General features: G+C 43.1%; 1 long non-coding RNA gene across 3 annotated transcripts in view; it reads left to right on the top strand.

Moving 5' to 3' along the window:
• The window catches only part of LOC142056588 (uncharacterized), a 61,066-nt gene that overhangs the window by 36,230 nt on the left and 4,878 nt on the right, over positions 1–19,958 (top strand). For 2 of the 3 annotated variants that reach the window (XR_012660387.1, XR_012660388.1), the window contains exons 1-4: positions 2,989–7,410; positions 7,801–7,976; positions 10,604–10,641; positions 19,050–19,173. This is a non-coding gene — a long non-coding RNA (uncharacterized LOC142056588). Of the gene's footprint in view, positions 1–2,988; positions 7,411–7,800; positions 7,977–10,603; positions 10,642–19,049; positions 19,174–19,958 lie in introns of those variants that run through there. The other variant, XR_012660386.1, reaches the window with a different exon arrangement.

The raw sequence follows: 19,958 nt of genomic DNA on the forward strand, positions 1-19,958 counted from the left end.
TTTGTCCTTTTAAATCATAAGCTGAATATGTTACTGGTTTGGACTTTACTGTCTTGACATGTAACTCACGGCATATAATCCCTTGCGCCAAAAATACGGTTCTGTGATCAAACTATCTTCGATCAAGTTCTAGTGTAGGTTTACCTTACATCAGATGCAATTAGTTTTCAAAATAGGAAATGATTACTGCATTTTTGCATTTTTTTAGTGGCAACAGAAGACATGCAGCATGCTTCATTCAGCTTGAAGATCTGGGTGATAATGTGTTTTTCAACTCTGGCACTAGAGATAGCTAGACGTCTAGCTAATTGATTTGATTTGATAGCCTGCAAAATAGACCACCTGCTCACTCATCTTGAACTTCATAAGTGACAATATTAATTAATAAGTTTTCAAGATAATTTTCTTGCTTAGTGCCAGCAACTGGGATATTAGTTGTAGGGGGTACACTTTTAAGAGAGCAGCTTGGTTGCAAAGGGCCTGCGGTGGCTGCGCTGAACACACAAACTGAGTGGGCAGATGTTTGCCAAGCTTTTTAGCTGTGAGTGATTTCTGAGCTGCACACACGTAATGATGTACCTTACATGACATACAAGGCCATCTCCCTTCCTCCCCATGCCTATGGAGGTCCTAGCAATTCGTTTTAACATATTCATCATGCTGGGCTCTGTAACATTGTAATGGTGCTCATAATTGTGTAACTCCAGTCCCTCTCATCTATTATCCAGCTCTTGGTGCTGATGATTAGGCAATTATATTTTTTTCTTTTTGTGTCCTTTGGCTTCATGACTGATTTTGTTCTCAACATCTTGATTTTGATGAGTGTTCTTTGAATCTTCCTTTTCACTCACTCCTTTTTTATTAGTTTGCCAGCTTCCTAACTCATACAGTGAACTTGTCTCTTAAAAAGCAAGCTTTTCTGCGGGTGCAGAGGCCAGCTGAATGCCCAGCCCCTTCTTCCTCTGCTCCACAGTTTCGAGCCCATACAGTTACCTCTTCCAAAATTAGGGAACTGTTTGCCCTCTATTCTCCTTTGGGCGTGAGACATCAAGGATTTCTGAAAATGCAGCCTCCTCTGGTTTATCCATCTTTTGTACAACCTCCTGAACTGACAGCAGGTCAGTCCCTTTAGGGTGGGATAATTGCTGGAAGAATTGCTGGTAGTTACTGCTTGCAAGTATAAACAATGATGCCCATGTGCTGAAGGGACCTAATTAATGCCAGCCAGTTAAAAGCAATGAGAGGAAGATCACAGTTCCTGGGCTGGTGCAAATGCTGGTAGCCAGTAAACAGAACGCTTTGCCTGGAAGAACTTAGCTGAGTAGCTGTTTGTGCTAATGTTATATGACCTCTTTTGAACACTTTCAGGTCTTCAAAGGAGTCACAATCCATACTTTGAGAAACATTACTGGAGAATGATGAACTTCATGGGACACTTGTCATTAGTAGGGGAAAACAAATCAAAGAGATGGCTCAGTCCTTATTAAGGAAATGATATTTCTGAAATCCATCTGGCTCATAAATCATCAATGGGCTCTGCCACAGACCCACTTGCCTCTTCACACACAGAAATGACAATGATGTCCCATACATGCTGATAGAGCTCTCTCCTTTCCTGGAAAGGTATTAAAAGTCATCTGCACTGCAAAGGAAGTGCCAGTCTGATTCCCATTAAAGTCAATGGCAGCTTTTCTGTTACGTTGAGGTGTGCGGCAGCTTATAATTTTTGAAGCATTAGGGTCCCACAGAGGAAGGTACTCTTTATAGGCTAAACTTTCTGCATGGAAAGCATATGAAACAGTGCAGAGGGCTTTCCTTAGTCTTGCTGAAGAAAAAGAAACTTGGGGCAAACCCTAGAACAGTGTACACTGCTGCTGGCACTAATAATTCTTGAGGACAGCATTCTTAAAACAGGAATTCTAGAGTGGAACTGCACATGACCATTTTCAGCAAAGCTTTTCAGATGGGTCCTGCACCACTGAAATCAATGGGACATTCACAGGACAGGATGGAGCTTTAGTGGTTTGTTGGCTGCAATTTCCCGTTGACATTTTCTGGGGTTGCCTAAGATCACTGCTGTAACTAATGATAAAGAGCAGCAAACTTCAACTACCTATATAGCAAATAGAGCTACATTTTACTTCAAAACTTTTTAATCTCGAAAATTTAGAGCAATTGTGCACTTACTGTAAATGAAGTTTTTGCTCAACAAATTCATTCCTTGAACTGTTGCTAGGTGTGGCTTCAAAACAGTTCTAATTCTACCAATATATCCTCTTAAATAACAATAAAACATGACTCTTCAAGGAATTAGAAATGTGTTTCAACAATGTCCCTTCTGCTGGCATAGCTTTGTTGGTTTGTTATGTTTTGTATTAGTACTGAACATAGATACAAGGCACGTACTGTAGTTATATAAAAATGCTGTCTCCTATCAGAAAAGCCGTTCAATAGAAATCATATCAAAACTCTCCATCACATACTGTCAGTCCTTAGTGATTTAATAAATTGTCCATTTTAACTGTGTGCGAGTTGAGTTTACAAGTCACAGCCTGTATGCATGTGCTTAATAATAAGTCATTGCACTGAATTGGTGAGGCTAATTACAGTTTAGACTTGCAAATCATCTGTGGCCATCAGAGTCCTAAATTATACATTCTCATTAATTTAGCTGTGAAAATCTAGAAATTTTACACTACTAAACCAGAGAAAAACCTGTAATATATGGCCCATGCAGTGAGTCTATAAAGGTGCTTATATAAATTAATAGTTTGCTTTTTGTAAACCAACAGAAAAAAGGTGAAGAAAATAGCTTAGCATATTTTATAGGAAAATCATTAGGCAAATAATTCTGTATTTAGTAGTACATGTAGGCTTTTAAAACATTTGCAAAATGCAAAGTTTATAACTATATTTTCAGTAGTTTATTTTTATTCAATTAACAAATATTTGTTGCTACCAGAAAGTTTCAATTTGGTCTAATTTGGTCATTCATTAATTAATTTCAGGGCTGTGTGTGGGTGTAGGTCTGAGAGCATTTTGGTGCATATTATTCTATATGGTGATACTAACTGCTATGCTCTTTCTAGATCACAGCTTCATAATTTGAGGTCGTTAAGGAAAACAGCGCAAGATAAGATCAGACTGAGGCCTTTCCTAAACCCAGAATACCAAAAATCAAGGCAGTACTATTTAAAAATAAACTTAGATTTGGCTTGCAGCGTGGTAGGCAGCTCCCACATTTCCGCGGAGCAGGAAGGGATTAATATTCTCTCCCTGCAGGCGGGAAAGCAAGTTGGCACCCTCCCCTCTATACCTACCAATGCAACCCAGGGAGGAAGGAGGGGAGGATATCTGGATGGATGAAATAAAGAAGAGACCAGTCAGGGCCGGAACTGCATTGTTGTGTGGAGGGATAATAGATGATGTCTAGGACAGAAATGACCTAAGGGGATTGCCCCGGGTTACAATCAGAGTTGTTAAAAAGAAACATGAAGAGTGGGCTGAGTTTGTTTATTTTCCTGCCAGCAACTGGAGGAGTTTTAACATGATCTTCATTTATCTTTGGGGTTGCTGATTTTGACCATATCTGAATAATTTAGCAGGTGTGCCCAAGACTCCTGTGAATCGTTTTAAATATTTTTTTCTTATATAATCAATTTATTCCAAAAGAGTTTTTAAAAACCTGGCTCTTGTTAACTGTCACTTCCCCAGGGGTGGTGGGGCATATGTGTTGTATGTCCTGGTTTGGATTCTTTGCGTACATTTGATGAATGCAAACTGAAATAAATTTTGTTTTTATTATTCCTTGCACAGCTTAGCTGTGAAAAATGATGGCATGCTTAGGACATCTCAGGGAAAATTTTGGTCATTTTGGATGTCATGATGATTTCTTCAGTGGTGGAAGGGACTGCCTCACCGGTGTTATCTGTGGCAATCTCCACAAAGGAGCTCTTCCCCTGTTATCTAGTTTTTCCTGTCTTGAGAGAGTTTCACAATGAACACTTAATGTGAACAAAAGCGATGTAATCAGGTAAACTGAGCTGCACCAGGTCTAGGATTACAGGACCGTGATGGCGTGGTTACACAGGCAGAGTGAGAGCGGCTCAGTTACTCCTGTTTCTTGTTGGGGCTGGGACCATTGAGCACGCAGAGGTTGAGGAGAAGCATATGGATGCAAATAGGTGCAGCAAAACAACCAGGGATCTGAAATGATGTTTCCAGCCCAGCGCCCCAAAAGCCTTCTGAAAGCTTTGTTATTCTGGACTTTTTTCTGGATTCAACAATATTTCTCCTTCTCACCTTGAGAGCTGCAGCCCCAGCACTTTATTTCTCCCCAGTGCTGCAGGAGGAGGAAAGCACAGCACCTCCCTTGACAACTGATCTGGAGCCATCTGGTCAGAAGGATAGATTCTGGGTGCCATTTCAGTTCAGCTGTTTTACTCCCTGCACTTCCAATAGTGTGATATTGATACGACTCAAAATTGCTTCCCACGAGCCCCATGCTCCCGTGCATGGTTTCCCCAACAACATTTGACTGTGGCCATTAATTTTGCCTTGGTAATGAAAAATGTGAGTAGGATCCTTTAAAATAGATTCCTGTTGGTTTTGTGTTTTTTTTTTTTTTCTGTGAAAATGTTTAAAACAGGTTTACAGTATGTTTTTACACCTTTTCAACTGCTTGTAGTCTGTTGCATTCCTCTGAGGTTGGCTTCATATTTTACTGTCTCGGGCTTCATATTTTACTGTCTCGGTCTGGAGTTCCTTGTGGTTTTTACTGCTCTCTGGGGACAGCAGCATCCTAGCACCACAGAGAGAGGTGCTTTGAATGAAGTCAGAGTGATAGCCTGCAAGCCCCAAGATAGGTAGCTGAATAACTATTCTGTATGTTCATGGCCAATGAAGTCCCTTTGATTTAACGGCCACTGCGGGTGCTTAGAGTATCTCCTCTGGAGATGTGCCCTTTGTGTAGGAATTACATTTACTTTTTAGAGACAAATAGTGAGGACATACTGCATGCAGCAGAGCAAAGTGAATACAAGTGAAAGAAGCATTCAATAACAGAGCACGGTCTGCAGTAAATCTGGTGAGAAATCATATTAGCCAATTTTATGCGAGTAGATTTGACCTACTTGTAGGGGTGCTTCAACTTGGACACTGCTTTTTCTACTCATTGAAATTCTTTTTCAGATTTGTGTTCTGTGCACCTTCATAGTCATGCCCATGGTGTTTGCAGAAATGATGTTTTAGACATGTAAACCTGACTAATAACACACCCACCCATGGCTGGCAACCAAGCGCTGCAGCCTGGTACTGAGGGATGATCTAAACCTGGGAGGTATCTCTGGCCTGAAGGAAAGCAGGGATGGAAGGGTGGCTTCTCCAGTGGGTGAGACACGCTCTATGGCCCTTAACTGAGGACTTGCTCATCCATCAAAACACTGGGAGAAGTGTGGGCCTTTCAATAGCCATGTCTGGTTTGTGAAATACCTCCTGTACCATGCCTGCCTGCAGTAGTAACACTCAATGAATACGATTCCTCAGTCTGACATTGCTCTTTCTGGATTTTCAGGCATCTCTTCCTTTTACATAAATTAATTCTGGTTTACAGCTGGGCCAGCTTAGAAGCTGAAATTTTATCTTTTCCAAAGATGGCTTTTTCCTGACGCTCTGCTAATTTGTTCACTGCTGATCAGGAATCACCACCTGAAGGGGGAACTGGTGATTTGCTCCAGCAGGCACCTACACCACTGCAGGAATTGTCCTCAGCTTCACCAGTTACTGCTAGCTATGGCAAGGTGGTGTCTGTAGGAGGGAAACCTTGACAAGAGGTGATGAAGCGCATTGTATGTGTAAATCAAGAATACCTCCATAAAAGTCAGCAAAGTTAAAAATCTCAGGCTGTTGCTGAATCGCATCACCCGCTCCAGTTATTAGTTATTTTATTAGAGGGTGGTATTTTCAGATGTTTGGGGCCATTAATTTGGGTTCTCTGTATTGACAGGAGAAGGATGATGATAGATAGGGTGAAGGACCCTAAGTAGGCTTCGATCAGTCCGGTGTGAAGGGTGGTTGCGGGTTTGGCTGCCATAAACTGCAAGTTGGTGAGGCCTTCCGGTCCTATTTTTTTATATCAGTATAGGTCAATTAAATGGGAGGTGATTTTTTTTCCACTGTTTAGGAGTTTTTTAGAGGTGGTGTGATGTATTAGAGGGTTGAAGTATCCTAGTGTGGAGGAAAAGTTTAGGAGGGTGTTTTGTTTTGGTTGAGTTATGGTGTGGGTTATGTTTGAGAGTTCTACAGCCTGGATGATGCCAAGGATTGTGATGGTGATAGCTGCAGTTTTTGTAGTTGTGGGCATGGTTATTGGAGGTGTTTTTTTTGGGGGGATGTAGGATGTAATGAGTAAACCAGCTAAAATACTGCCTAGGGCTAGGAGGGTGATTGGGTTGGTAATTTTTGCATCTGAACTAATAGAGAAGAAACAGTTTCTGGTTCAGATTCTTGTTTTTGGATATGACTAATATGAATGTAGAAAGGTGGAAGAATTTGGAAGAAACGACTCACAAGAAAACCAGCGTCTTGGAAAAAGTCCTTCCTTGTCTCCATAAGCAATGGGTTGTCTTGTGACATGAGGTGAGCATACAACCTTCCAGTCTCTTAAGAAGGCTCTTATCTAATGCAATTTTGGATCCCTCACTGTTCAAGACAGGTTCAAGTCCTTTTAAAAATCCTGCTAGGCTTTTGCCTTCATTGAACATCACAACTGAAGTTGCAGTGCAGGTAAATGAATACTACTGTCTGTTTGTTTGTTTATGGATTGATGCTGTGGTATCGTGTGTGATACTTCCTAGGAAATTGCATAGGTCTGGGAACTTGGCCATGGGTACGGTGAGCTTTACTTCCCTAGCCATTTGTCTCCTTTTCTTGGTTTTCCCTTCACAGGCATTTCTTTTCACATTTATCGTCTGAGCAGCAGGCACTGGCACTGGGTGGGAAGCTGGCCCTGGGGATTTGGGAGGGGACAGCTTGGGTGCAGCCTTTCCCTCCCTCCAGGGCTGCTGTAGGTGCTCCCTCCAGTGCCAATCCCAACCTGCTGGCTGGGGTTTGGTGAGGAGAGGCCTCTGCTACACCCTGTTCCTGGCGGGTACAGTCTCCCTTAGGGCACGTGGTGCCTCTGGCTCTGCTAACAAACCACCGCTTCCCTGTCAGCAGGCAACACCAGCCCCAGCGCTTTGCCTGCCTCCTTTGCAGTAATGCAGAGAAGAAAAGGGCTTCCTGGTTTATTTGCCTCTCTTGTGTCCTTTTTAGATGCTGTGATGCTAAGCCAGACCTCATTTACATATAACTCACTGAGCTTGTCTCTTTAAATTATAAAGGCACACAACTGTCCATCAAATGGATTAACAGGTACATATAGTATTTAATTAGCATTGCATGTCCTCTTTATCTGTTTGTTGGTGGGCTAGTACAAACAAATGCAACCTTCCAAAAAATGGCATCAGGCACGGGCTCTGCCTGGAGAAGAAAGTGTTTGTCTGTCAGAGGTGAAGGGGGAAGGAGCAAGCCCTTCTTGTCACCATCACAGTTAACAGAGAGCCCTCACACATCTGAACCCCACCACTACTGAACATCCACAGATCTTTTGTGCAGATTATGTGCAGTCAGTCTGGATGCTTCCTGAAATGTCGGGTTTGTAACACATGGTCTATAGAGCTCATTCACACATATTTCCATCTGGGAAATCCCAGAGAAAACGTTATGGCAGCCTGACTGTTAATTTAATTTTCTATCCTTAAGGGCATCTCGACTTGCCAGCAGTCAGAGTTTTATCCTCTGAAAAGAAATTCTGAAGTTATGCTTGACCAACCTTAATTATTTGGCAATTTAAAGTTTGCATCCTCTTGTGAGCTGTCTTCAGAGCAACTGACACGAGCCTGCTCTCAGGGCTCAGGAGTACCACCAAGCACCCAGAGGTAAATGCTTTCAGTCTGGTTCTGTTCCTCATTCACTTCATATCTACCGCTACAGTTGCCTTTTTTCTTGAATTTACTGGACTTGTCATTTACAGGCTGGCTGCTGGTCTAGCAGTGGCCAGGGTTAGGTGGGATGCTGCTAGAAGTGGACACTTGGTTGTACCCTGAATAGGCAGGGAAAGACAGGAGGGGAGTCCCTTGTGAGGCCAAGCTTGGGTGGTGACTTCAAGTGGTGTGGTGCCACCATGAACAATAACATAGGGCAGCTCAGTGCCTAGTCACACCTGTGGGCCTGGGGAAACTGGACTGTTTCCAGTGCTAAATATAACACAGGTGAATTCAAGGGGGTGTGTCATGTCATGCAACCTAGAGCATGAATCAGATCATGTAGGAGTGGGAGGAAAAGCCCCTGTGGGTACCCTTGAGAAGTGGCTCCTGGGGTACCAGGGTGTAGGTTCAGCATGCAACGAAATTAGGTTGCCCAAGGGCAAAGTGGGCAGTCCTGGGTCTCCCTAGGTGTGTTGGGCCAGGGAGAGCTCTGAGCCTGCATGGCTGTGCATGTGTACGTGGGTTCACAGGTGCATGGGCTGCAGTGATTTGGTGGGCACTGCGTGTGTGAGACGTGGGAAAGGTCAGCCCTTGGTGGGTGTGGGAGCTATGCAGCGAGAAACTCCGGGATGCATCAGGAGGTCTTTAGAGAAAAGTAGGATTTTTTCTTACCAGAGGAGATGAGGGTTCCCACTGGAGAGCCCCACAGAGCAGCACCTCGCCTTCAGTGTGGGCAGGAAGGGGAGGTGGTGGTCAGAAGGGAGGTGGCACCTCCTCCCACTTGTCAAGTGGAGATGGGAGCTTGGCGTGCATTTGTGCTGTATGTTTAGATTTCAGACTTTGGAGGCAGGTGCTGTCCCTTACTGTTTGTACAGTCCGTGGCCCAGTAAGTCCTGGTCTTTGCCAGGACACCCAGGCACCTCTGCAGTACTAACAAGCAATAACAGACCCTGCGATATTAACTCTTTCCGTGCTCTCTACAGCAACCCCCAGCTACACAGGCAGTCAGGCTCACAGAAGAGCAAGGGGAGCAGGGGAGTAATTCTGTTGGGATACGAAGGAAGGGATATGAGTGCCTACCACTCAGCAACTATGTGCAGGAATGGTGGCAGAAATGAGTTTCCCGGAGGCAGCTGAATGAGATTTGACCAGTGACTAAAGCACAGTATGGAGATATTTGTGGGACAAGGGAGACATCCGCAGATTGGTTTCTAAGGGACTGTGTAATAGGAAAAGTGTTTGAAACACTAGAGAGTTTATGTCTGGAAGCATGAGGGTGTGCAAATTTGGCTGAAGAGTGAAAATGGAAGTAAGGAGGTTTAGTAGCCTAGTCGCACCAACACAGTCAGGGTAGCATCTCTGCCTCTGAGCCATGGTTCTATAAAATCTGGTCGGTTTTGTACCTCTGAGGTACCAGGTCAATTAGATTCATGATATACTTGGAGGGAGCTTGAACTCTTGGCAGGAGAAACTCCAAGCCCTTACTTGCAATGGCCTTCCAGGGCAAGTAATTACACTTCGCTCAGTTTATGTGTCAGTATTTCATGAATTAATGAGATACCTCTCTACTGAGTGTATAGGTACTCTGCCCTTTAAGATTAGCTCAGGGGAGGACTGATTGCCTCTCCTCTGAAAAGTTCAAATTCCCCAGTACTATTAGAGGGTCTTTATTTCTCTTCCAGCTAAACTGAAGTGGTATGAATTCAGTGAATTACAATATGTGAGACACTCCCTAGTGCTATTTTCTGTCATTTTTCAGATTAGATCAAGTTGCCCTTCCCTTTGAAATGAAAGTAATCCCTTTTTATGTGTTTGTTGCAGTCTCTGTGTTACTAACAGGGTAAAATCAATATCAGGGCAGTCAGTCATTTCAGTGTTGTGCTTATTTTAGCTAATGCACTATATTCTCTCAGTGAGGGAGTTTGGAGACCTGGATTCTTGAGATGCTGATGATAGAGGGCTCTTGAGATAAAAGGTGAAAAGCAAAGGAGTAGAAAGGAGGGAAAATAAGCTGGTTAAAGTTAGGTGCTGGCATTACTTGGCATATTTTCTAAATAATTTTTCAACCAAGCCGAGCATTTGGGCACTTCTGATTGCATTAATTCTATTCTGTTCTTCATACACGCGCACACCTCCTTCTGTCTTAAATTTTATTTTGAATCTATGTGCACATAATTTTTGATCTGTTGTTGGGTTGAAGATGCACTCATTAAAAAAACCTAAAAATCCACCTAATGCTCCATGAAGGACAAGTGATATCTTCAATCCACTGGACCATCTAGAATGCCATACCCCTTCCTGGAATCTCAGGGAAAGGTTTGGGGATGCTTTATTGTCCTAGACTTTAGGAATTTATTAGGCAACAAGTCGTTGGCTTACTAGCTTTTCATCTAGATGCCATATGTTCCCTATCTGGGCCGTTTTCCTTTTGGACTCACGCCCTGGGCGTGGGACCTTGTTACTCTCTTGTTACTTGTGATTTCCACAGGGGTGGTGGGGCATGTGTATTGTGCGTCCTGCTTTGGATTCTTTGTGTACATTTTATGAATACAAACTGAAAAAAAAATATTTTTTTATAGGAGACAGAGAGTGCCTGGAACATCAGCCTAGACATGGGGTGAGTCCCAGTTTGACCCAGAGGGCTGCCCACTTGTCCTCTTTTTTGAAAAAAATCTGTTCACATTTCCCTACATTATCTACATTATCTGCTCCCCAACAGTGATAACATTTTGGGGTGCTACAGAATGATGTACAACTATTCCCTTTAGCTTTGCTGTGTAATTGTAAGAGAAAAAAACCCAACCAAACAAAAAAATCTATACCTGAATTCAGAATTCCTTGGGTGGAGAAGCAGCCTGGAATTCCAGATTCTTGTAAAAGCAATAGACACCACCATGCATTGCAGTGCTCCTTCTTTACATCCCTCCTATTAATCAGCTCTTTTTTTCCCATATACCTTTTCATACAGACATAGAGCAATCTGATGATTTGCTCTTGTTATCTGGTGCTCTTTGAATGGAAGGCACAGTTCAGCTTTCACCTGAACATGCCAGGTCCTATTTCTGTCTCATTCTGTCTTCACATCCTTTAATACTCCCTGGTGGCTGCCATTCCTTAATCTTTTTTCCTCCTTTTTTCCTCATTTTTTCCTCCTTTTTTGCTTGTCTCCCAGGATATTTAGTGCCTTTTGATGCAGCTAGGAATATGCATCAAAGCGCTCGGTTTTTGATGCTTAAGGTAAATCACTTAATACAGACACATGAAGAAGTAATGTTTATCAGAGGTATATTTGTTTTAAACTGAGAGAAGAAACTTCTGAAAATCAGCTTTTGTAATTTTAATAGATCAGTCCTACTTTCTGGAAAACATGGTTGGGTCTCTTCCTTATGGGCTTGCAACAAGGAAGGAGATGGGTGTGAGACAGAAGTAGAGAACACGGAGATAAAGTAAAGCCTTCCCTTCCCCTTCCACTTCCCCTTCCCCTCCCCCTTTCCTCTTCCTTTTCCCCTCCCCTGCCCTTGCCCTTTCCCTCTCCCTTGCCCTTTGCCTTTCACCAAAAACAAATAGTCAAAGAATATCCAAATGTGAAAAGTTCAATTAAGATTTGAAAGGCATAGAAAGCCAGATATAGGCTGCAGCTCGTGGCTTTTATCTGAAACTCTCTCAAATGAAGAGCCTTCTAGCCCCTGGTCCTTGACAGGGGGCAGATGAGGACACTTTTCCAATAGTATGGCTGGATACTTGGATGATCTTTCTTATCACTGGTCAAGAGTATGTCAGGTCTTACTGTAAGAACCAGCATCTGGGCACAGAAATCATCACCAACTTCTGTTGCTCGCCCCGGGGATGAACTGCAGTCTGGTCCCTCACTGGCCCAGCTCTACTTCAGTGTTACCACCTCTGGGACAACAGTGACTTGGGCCACCAGGTCCATACTATAAAATGGCAGTCCAACCCAAATGCCCCAGCCTCTCACCTTTGGGGTGGAAGGCATTGGGACACCACCGGGGAGCACCACAGACCAGAGTGGGCTGCATGAGTTCCCTGTAAGAGCAGGCAGGAGACTTGGAGGTGGCCATATTGAGGCCACAGTGCCCTGCGCTTTTCTGTAAATGGGGGCATGCTTGGCCTTGTGCTGCTGGCTAAAACAAGGTCAGATGCACCACTTGCCCATCCCCAGCAGGCCTCTCAGTACCTTGACCCCGTGCCTGAATGTCTGCTTGTGTCTGCATGGTGAGGATATGTACAAGCTTGATCTTGAGCACAGACCTGGGTTTGTACTGCACGTGGCAAATAAATGTAGTGCTGGATTGCAGAGTTGTAGTGGGCAGCAAGCTGTCCCTGAAGATATTGTGCTAAGGAGGTCAGCAGGATCCTTTATTCTCATGTGCTTGTCTCCTACAGCTACAGGAGCCATGAGATGAGATAGGGTCGAGAGGAGGTTAGATCAGCAGAAGGCTAACATTACGGATGGTACAGGAATTAGTTGTCACCTACCATTAGGTATGAAGTGATGGGACATGATGAGTGTAATTAGTGGCCCACCATGACAAAGTGGAGGAAGAAAGGAAAGGAATTACAGTTATAAGACTAGGAAGTCTTGCAGTTTGGGTGAGTATACTTGCTCCTGGCTCAGTTAAAAAGTCCTTTTTCGAATCTGTAATTACTGGTGACGTGCTTCTATGGTGGAAGAACAGAGCCTCCTGAAGGGATCTGGAGAAAAAAAACCACAGTAATTGCCATGACATACCCATAGCAGGGGGTTGTTCCAGGTGTAACAGGTGAAATGGAAGGGTAAAGGCTGGCTTTCTTCAACCTCAGAATACACAGGCCAAAACTATTGCTCCAAACAGCTGTACAATGCAAAAATCAAATTAGTACAGTGCTAACTTTCTCCTGTTTGTGCAGAAAAAAAACGGGTATAGTTCAGCTCCTGTCTTGGATTAAAGCAGATGTCCCAGTTTTGAACCAATATATTACTTAGAAAAAATCAGAGAGTCACTCCTGTAAGTTTGTTTCTTCTTTGGGGAGGCTGGAAGCTGGGTGTGAATTCCAGGGAAAGGGTTAAGTGTATCAGGAGATTGTCAGCCATTGGTCTGACTTTAAAACAGGGTGCTGGAGGGCATATCTTAACTTGACATGTTGCATTGTTAATTTACAGTTTGGGTGTGGAGGGACCTGCCTTCCCTTCTTTGTAATCTATGCAGGTGTGCACAGGACTTCAAAGCCAGTTGCAGTGGAGCTTAAGTCTGTGAGAAAGCCTCTGCTGAACAAAAATGTGCTGGGAGATGCAAACCCCAGCTCCCTTGTGCAACTGCCTGCAAGTCAGTTTGCAAATGTGGATTTCTGATGGATGTTGTTTATGCAGAAGGGTTTTATCCGGTCTCTGTAGGCCACAAGTCCCCTGCTGCAGATTTTAGATCTTATGCTACAGTAAGATTTAAAAATTATTTTTAAAAATGTGTTTGAAGTCACATATGCACACTAGTCACTTGCTCTGATTTTTTTCCTCTCCTTCCCAATCACTCGTAAAATGCTCTGGATTTCTACCAATGTTTTAGTTTGCAGTATTTTGAGGCATCTCAGAGGAGAGAGTCACAGACCAGTCACAGACTTTTCACACTGAGAATTCACTATTGATTATTTGTCATGCCAGACTAGGCAGCTAAAAGATATTCTACTGGTCTGGACTGGTCAGCTAAAGCTCTTTAAGCCTAGAATAACGCAAATGCACAGAAACAGTCTGTAGCGGGTGGTGAAGCACAAGTGAACTTGCTCTTCCAGACCCTGTGTGCAGTTGTTATCTGTAAGAAGTGGAGCTCTTGGTAGGGTTGGCAAGGTGGGGGTGTAGCTTTGCCCACACAAGCATTTACATACAGGTACATAACCATTAACATTTTGCAGCTGAGCAGAGAAGAGACCAGTCTATCCCATTTTTCCTTCTGCAAGCTGGAGGAAAAAGACTTCAGCTATGTATTCAGAATTCTGAAGTGTTTTTTCCCATAATTTTTGACATTAGTATAGGAAAGTTACAAGGAAATTAAGTGTGTCAGTGAAATTGGACCTCACAAATTTTGCTGATTTATTTAATGGTTCCAGTACTTCATCGTTGCTTATTATTGTGGTCCTAATTATGGAAAGAATAATGGTGATTGATTCCTTATGGCTCTGCTTTGTTCGGTGGTTTCTTTTATAGCTTTCTCTGTCCATTTTATGTTTTCACTTATCAATATTTTTGGACCTCCCCAAATGAAATTCAGCATTAATATATAGGAGAGGGTATTACAGCTGCAATTGTGCAGCAGAGAACATTATTCTTTGTCAGCATTTTTTAGGCTTTGACATTTGGCTTTGGTCTGATGCAAAATGAGACTTGCACCTTTCAAATGCTTTTGGGGAAAGGCACAAGGGTAGCAGTCTCTGATGGCCAAGTAGGCTGGTGCTCCATCATGCTCCACGAACAACTAGTGAGACACCCGAAAATGGCCTGTGAAACGCTTACTGGCTCCAACTGTTGCTAATGCCTGACTGCAGACATAGCTGGGAGCTGGCAGGAATTGCCAGTATTCTTAATTGAAATGTTTGTAGCTATAACAGTAAAATTATGAGTTTGTAAAACAATTGTTTTATATAACTTTATATTTATATCCTCTTTCTGCAATTCCTCTCATCTCCTAACCACCAAAGACTAATGGAATACAGAATGGCCTGGGGATTTTTTCTTTGCTTGTTTTGCAGAGGTCATGAATCCCTTGTAAAAAGCTATGCTAGTGATTGCAGTCCTCTTTTGGGACAGAAGAGGTCCAGGCTGAATTGGACAGATACATGGGCTTTTCCTCGTCCCGAGAGGGAACTAAAACCCATGATATATGTATCTCAGGTGAATACTCAAGGTACCAAGCTATTCTCTCCTGTAGGAGCCGTTCCATTTTGAATTAAATGTTCATTAGGTCAGAAAGAGAAAGGAGTTACTCTTTTGCCAGCATTTAACCATAAAATGTCCCTGAAGCCTCTGCCATTAACAGTCATGCCGTTACTCATGAATGGGACTGATGAACAGATTCCTTGATCTTATGTATGCCTTTTTCTTGTAAAAATGCTATTCTTACTGTCTGTGAATCTTTGGAGAGTTACAGTTTAGTGTTGGGCTAAATAGATTTAAAAATGTGATTTCTGTGAGTGGGAGCTTAGATCACTGACCAGCTTCTTGTGGAATCGAATGGAAGCCTTGAAGGTGGTCAGGAGCAGAGTTTTAAGTGGAAACTCAGCATGGAAAACAGAGCCCACACAGCTGAAATGACAACCTTAGAGGATGCAGATGATATATGGGAACTGGTCTGGGACAAGAAAAGACTGCCTAGAAAGATGGGTAAAATAAAAATAAACTGTGGATTAGGCCCCATATCTTGGTCTTTTAGGGGACTTCTGTTTATCACAAAACCCTACATTAAAGAGTGCAGATGTCCTAGGCGGGAGAGGTCGCAGGTCATGGCCAAGGACCCAAGGACTGGTGTCCGCAGCACGCCTGGGAGGGTGCCCGGGCTCCAGTTGTGCATGTTCTTATCTGTTACTTTCTGCACCCGGTGTCAGATGAACACAAGTTTTTTCTTTTTAAAGGAGCAGTCAACGACTGTGTGACCTTTACAAAGGAAAATACTTGCAAGTCTCTGATTTTTCTTTTAAGCTTCAGCAGAACTAATTTGGGAAAAAAATTAAAAAGGTCAGAAGGGGAACTAAGAGGAAGATATAAAAGGAAATAAACATTGAGAGGGAAACCAAGAGAGAAAAGTACAAAAAGGAAATTAACTTTAGTAACTACAGCAGGTCATTTACTCCCCAAATGTTACTCATTTATGCCAGAGCTGTAAAGCTAATAACTTTTTTGTTCAAACAGGTTGCATATTCTCCTGTCCAGTGGTTGCTAACTGGCTTCTAAATATAAGGACAAGGGAGAATATCAAGCTACAATTAAAAATAAAAATAAATTCAAGCTTGCCAATTGCAGCACTGAATATCCCTGTGGCAAGCAGACATACTAACATTTTTTTTTTTGTATCTGCAGTTGACATGAAGAAAAAGTATGTGTCTTTTTCTCTAATTCTGTGCTCAGAAATGACCAGGAGAGAAAGGGTCCTGGCTGAAGCAGCAGAGAGCAGGCACAGAGCAGGTGGAGAGCAGGAAGAGAAATAGTAAAGCCTGTGAGGAAAGGTAATGAGGAAACCTGTGGAGTGAGACAAACAAGAAGCCCTTTTCGAATGGGGTCCTGGGCTGAAGAGAGAGGCAGTATGCTGCAGTGTGAATGGGGCAGCAGAACTTTTCTGTGCCTCTGAAGAGGGGTATTCATACTCATACCTGGGGACATAGATTTTTTTTATTTAGGAAGGGAATTTTGGTAGGAAAGTTGAGTGGAGATAAAGATGCAGATGGAGAGTGTTGGCAGAGGTGGAGTCCAGGTGACAGAGTACAGGGGATGGATTACAGGGGGTGGGTGGATCTGCCCTGGGGGATCTGCCCATTAGCTCATTTCTACTCTATTCCAAGGCATGCCCAGCAATGTGATGGGCCTGGCTGGTTTCAACAGCTCCAAGGACACTGAGCACATGTGGCTACGGCTGATTAGGGTATCTCAGAAACTGAGTGTCTTCCACTGTGTGCATTATTTATTCCTTCACTCACCAGTAGTCGCACGTGGATCGAAGAGAGTGACAGTCCATCTCCCCATTGAGAAGCCCCTATCTTTCTTTGCAATTCCTTGGGGTGAACTGCACTTTGGGGTTGCCTGCCTGCTCGCTGCCCTCTCCCAGCAGCCCCTCCTGCCTCTGCCCGTCTAGGCTGTTGCTGAGAAACCCCTCAGGTAGGATCAACCCAGGCACATCTTGTATTTAAAAATAATTTACAGATGTTGTTCATGCCTCACAAGGTCTTCTGAAAGGTTTGCAGACAAAAATCAGCAGCGGACGATGCCAATACATAATATTAATATTACAATATTACAATATTACAATAATAATATTAATGTTACAGACACAGTTTCCCACTGGGAAACTTGGAAGATGATATGCTTTTAAAACATTTAACAAGATATTGTCATCTCTGCTTTGATTAGCCTATCTGCGGAATGCGTTTTCATAAGGTGCAAAGCTATGTTAGATGTGAAACTTATTTTAGTACTCAGTTTCCTTTGTGTGACCCCTTTGACCATTTGGGAATTGGCCATGTGTGAAGATAGGAAATGCAAAATCAAGTGCATTAGGGGAGCAGCCTAACCTGAGACCTCCTCTTCTCTAGGCTTCCCTCGTGGCTGTGGGTAATGTGGGACCTGGGGGTCGGGAGCTGCAGTGCTCAGCTTTGCTTTTGTTCATGGTGGCAGAATGTGGGATATTTTGGTTCTGAGTGAGAATGTCTTGATGGAGGAACAAAATCTTCCATCAGAGGCAACTAGGTTTTTGGGGGGGGAGGGGAGGGGGGGGAAGGATTGTTATCCAAAGCTAATTTCCCATGCAGAAAATAAAATAAAACAGAAGACTTTCAAGCAATTTTGGGCACCATGACTCAAAATGAACAGAACGTTTAGACCTGTAACTCTGAGGAAACACGCATAAATTAGGAGCCTGAAATCAGAATTAGGGACCTTAGTATTTTGTCTGATGTGGGTCTATAAACATAAAACCATAAAGCAACTGCAGAGGCTCTCCTCATTCTGAGCTAGGCAGACTTGTTTTCTCTTTACCTTTACTGGCTTCACTGGTCTCACTGGGCTTCAAGTATCCTGTGAAAATGGTGTGGTCAAACTGAGGCACTTTCAGAGGGCACACAGCTGCCTCAACCGCTGTCATCTCACCACAGCCCTGGTCTCCACTGTCCAGTTAAGCTCAATCTAATTCTAAGTCTTGTTTAATAATAACCTCTGATTTATTGATTCCCATGGGCCTTATCTCTCCACTGGCTTGCATGCTGCAAGGTCCTCCCAGCGTGCTGGCAGTTTTCACCCAGCTGTAGCTGGCAGCACACTTGCAGAGCTGGGAGAATTAATCTGGTCATCTGTTACTGGCTCTGCCTTCTCATTCCCTCCTGTGAACTGGTCCCTGACTTGGATTCAGGCCACAGCCCAGTACAAATGGGACTGAAAAATAATAGATTTATCTTAAGAAAATCACAGAATCAATGCTTTCTTCTGACATAACAGGTCAGCTTCTTAACTTCCTCTGCATCCAACACTTTATAATTTAAGTGGAAATTAAGACTTGCCATCTAGTCCCAGCTCTTTGGAGATTTTTTTTAAAAGGTTTTGGGTTTTTTTTAATTATTATTATTATTCTCTAGCTTTCCTTCCATACCTTCTCTGGTTATCTTAGAGCTCTGTGTTACTATTAACTGTGAAGTCATGGTTACTCCAAAATGTGACTTTTTTTGGCTTCCATTTGTACTGTGTTGGAAAACTGGTGAAACCTGCCTTTTCTCACAGCAAGGGACTGAACGGGGTCTCCTTGGGATCTCTGCAAGGTGCCTCCTTCACCAAAGCATACACAGGCATACACTCACCTCCTGAGGACGCTGGGCTGCAGCTGCTGCCAGCCAGGACTGTGCAGCCAAGGAGAAAGTGGACTGATCATGGGTGTGTAGACCTTAGAGAAAGCCCAAGGAAAACACTGGACTATGGCAGTCTAAGCACCTGTCTACCAGCTCTAAGTACCTGTCAGAACTTAGCCAGCCAAAACCCACTTTCAAAGGGTTTTTTTCGTATGGAATTCTGCACTCTGAAGATAATAACATATGCAATATCAGCAATAAAAAATTCACATCACAACAGTAACTAATAAAACTCATTCAAATCAAATGAAAAATAAAAGCAATGCTGAATGATTATTTTAAAAATGCAGCAAATATAGAGGCATACGTATTTTTTGTTAACCCAATGCAAAAAAAATCTGCATGATGCTACTGCCTGGTTTTATTCTCCTACTACCAGGTCAGGACCTGATGTTCTTTGCAAGACTTTAATGAATAATATTTTGTGTTTTCCAGGTAAAGATGTTGCATACCGTGCAGTGGTCCAGTCTCCAGGAAGGTGGAAGTCCCAGACATATGAATGTGCCATAGAGCAGCGCTGAGTGTTTTCTTGCCTTGAGAATCTCCTGAACTGTAAACTGTGAGTGTCAGGGATTTTTTTGTTTGTTTAAATGTCACTAAATAAAAAAAATCCACTTTTAAAAAAAAATCTGGAAACCAAACTTTAGTCAAAAAAGCATTAAGGAAAAGCAAGAGTAGGAAAAAATGCAGCTAGGATATCTGTAAGCCTGTAAAGCATCATTACATTAGAAATAGACACCCCTGACAGCAGAGCCATGGCTACTTTACCTGCAAGTGTCAAATCCCATCAGCTGTGTAACAGAAATAACAGGTAGAGAGAAAGGAAACAGGCTCAAGATATTTTACTACAATGTCGGTCCCAGCGCTACTAAAGTTGCCACCGAGAGGATGATTAATTGAACCTAGCGCTAGCAGCTCGTATGGGCAGCAGCAAGGCTTTGGCAGTCTCAAGGGCAGCCTCCCAGAGTCCAAAAAAACGATTCAAGGGGAAAAAAAATGACTTTGCCCTTTTGTGCCTGGAATCCGGATGTCTGGCAGAGGGGGCAGGGGCGGAAGGGAGTTGCAGCTCTGCATTGTCCTTCGCTGCTTGCATTACTGACACACCCTGATATCCTTCTGCTGTGCAGATCCCTTTCAGCTGCCTGGTCTTAGCACCTTTGGCTGAGGAAGGGCTGAATGCTTTCCCACGTAGCGCCCCGGCAGTCCCCTTCCTACCATTGCAACTGAATAAATCTCATGTTTGCAGTGCTTTCTGAAACATAGGCTTGATATTCATCTTGATTTTTGAGGGTCTCCCTGGTTTAAACTTTTTCCTAACTTGTCTTTGCGCACCCTCGTTGCGTA

Source organism: Phalacrocorax aristotelis, chromosome 4, assembly GCF_949628215.1.
Source record: "Phalacrocorax aristotelis chromosome 4, bGulAri2.1, whole genome shotgun sequence".
Classification (NCBI taxonomy): Eukaryota; Metazoa; Chordata; class Aves; order Suliformes; family Phalacrocoracidae; genus Phalacrocorax; species Phalacrocorax aristotelis.